Source organism: Agrilus planipennis, unplaced genomic scaffold (genome assembly GCF_000699045.2).
Source record: "Agrilus planipennis isolate EAB-ADULT unplaced genomic scaffold, Apla_2.0 scaffold85, whole genome shotgun sequence".
In the NCBI taxonomy this organism is placed as follows: domain Eukaryota; kingdom Metazoa; phylum Arthropoda; class Insecta; order Coleoptera; family Buprestidae; genus Agrilus; species Agrilus planipennis.
This window is the reverse complement of record NW_020438910.1, coordinates 1-2,621: the sequence shown is the minus strand read 5'-3', so window position 1 is coordinate 2,621 and position 2,621 is coordinate 1.

The following is a 2,621-nucleotide window of genomic DNA, read 5'->3' as shown; positions in this document are numbered from 1 at the left end:
ACTTCTAATACGGTATCAAAAATGAACTGGAAGAACGTTCAGGAAATAATAGGGTCTCAAGAACCGATATTCTATTATTGTATTAGTCCTACTAGGTACATAGTAAATCGTAAATTAACAATTAAATAATGTTAAAATATTGATGAATACTCATGTCATAATTTTCTACAAGCGATTGTAAATATCAATCTATGTAGGTCTAATTCTTTCACATAGGAAGTGAGCAGACTTCTACTTCTACCCAAAAGGGATCATCGCATTCCTTTTCACGGGCTAAGGTAAAGATCATGAAAAGGCACTAATTAACTTACACATATTTCAAGAGACGAAAAATTAATAAAAGTAAAACAAAAATACTGGTATGCAAGGGAAGAAAAAGTAGGGAAAGAGCGAATATAAAGATAGGAAACAAAAGATTAGAAGAAGTGATTGATTTTAGGTATCTAGGAAACCAGATAAGTCAGGCCGGAAGGAGTAGTAGGGATATAAAGCAGAGGAGAGCTCGCGAACGATTAATTTAGAACGCGGCGCTGTACGGGTGCGAAACATGGACGGTAGGCGCGGCGGAAAAGAAGAGGTTGGAAGCGTTCGAAATGTGGTGTTACCGGCGAATGATGACGATAGCATGAATAGAAAAGGTTAAAAATTGAGAGGTATTAGAAAGAATAGGAGAAGAGAGGACTCTATGGAAATCAATAAAAAATAGGCGAGATCTAGTCAGAGACATATTAGAGGCAGAAGTAGGAGATAAGTGGGGTAGAGGTAGACCTAGATTAGATTACTGTTCGCAAATCGTTAAGTATGTGGGATGTTCTAGTTTTAAGGAAATGAGAAATGACGGAGTGAAGGTGCATGTTCAACCAGTCTTAGGACTGACGACCTTATGATGATGATGATATCGGTACTTATTGAACACTCAATAACTAAGACGAAAATATACTGCTTGGATACTCAGAACTTGTTGAATTAAATAGACAGTCCCCTTATCTTAGATTTTCCGGCATTGTTCGCAATGTAAATATTAATATTAACTTTGTTCATCTCTTTTTTTTCGTACATTATCAGCACTTATTGAGCACTTAATAATAATAAAGAAGAAAATGTAGCTCTTAGATGCTCAACATTTCTCAAATCAAATAGGCAATGCCCTTTATTTTAAAGTAGTTTGATCCGTGATTAACTTTTCTCCAGTCAATTCTTTTTATGTTTTTGGTGTAGACAATGTTAGCTTTTGTTCAATGTATTGTGTGGGTTTCCAAATCTCCAAAAGGGTGTCTAACTTTGACACTAAATTAGCACTAAATTTTCAGCAGAAAATTATTCAATTTGCTTAGTTTACAATGCTAGATTTACAGACGTCAACTTTTCTTTTCCTGAAAACCTTAAAAAATTGGTCAAATCGGTCCAGTCGTTCTCAAGTGCGTTGATTAACGAACAGCATTTAATTTTAGTTCGTGCTGATTACAATTTGTTGGTATAGTCTGTTATATTGTAACCAAAAAGTGTTTTGTAGGTAATTATTAAAATAGATAAACTGCACCTATTATTTTAAATCCATTCTTTGAATTTGTTTTTTAAGGTAATTGTATTTACCTTAAATATAAAGTTTTATAATTTTGTAATGTAAGCTAAAATTTTTTGGAAGTAGGTACAAGTTGTAAATGAAATTCAGGAAAAATAGACAAACAATATGGAAAAATGTGTAATGGGCTAAATTTTTGCATCCGTCTTAGTGTGTTTGGGTTCAAGATAGAATGTGTGAAAGTTCCTAATCGATTTGGCTATGACTAGGTCAGTTGCGCGGGGTCAAAGGCCGCCGAATCTTCAAAAAGGTGAACATTTCGAAACGTAATCTTTGTACAGACTAAACCATAAAGTTTTTCTTGTAGGAAAAACCGTTTAGGAGATAAAGAATCTAGAACTTAATCTAGTACTATAATCCGTCTATCTGACTGTAACATCCATACAAAGCCGTACTCCAAACATACACTTTTAAACAAACTTAATAATAAAAATTGATGGGTTTTGAGAAATACAAAAAAAATTCCAATCGCTGTACATTTTTTTCTTGTTTTTAAAAAATAATTAAGAAATTGAAATATTTATTAGAAAAAACATGGAATTAGTTAGAAGTATTAGAATTATTTGAAAATTCCAGTATTAGATTTGAATAATTCGAAGGTTTCGAACATTTTCACAGTCCTTACTTGTCTTTTAAACTAAAGAACCAGAAATCTAAAAAAAAAACATGTAGAATATAATAAGCCTTTACATAAACTACAGCGAAGATTTCTAGAAAATAATTTTATAAAGTTATCATTTCACTTACCGTCAAAAGCAATACATAAAGATGTCTCAATCTATTTAAAACGTTGCTATTAAGGTAAATACCTGCCTACAATTGTCTTCGTGTTTAAGTCCATTCTTGTATAAAGTCCTGCACTGTAGAAACCTTATGATGTACACGTTTCGCGTATTTCCTGTTTCTTGTTTTTGGGTCAGTTCGTTGACTTAAATAATAATGTCGAGAATGGCATTTAAATCGAAAGGTTTCTCCTAATCTTTTCTATAAGTTGTTTAGTGTAGATACGTTTATACAATTATATTTTATTTGAATGTAA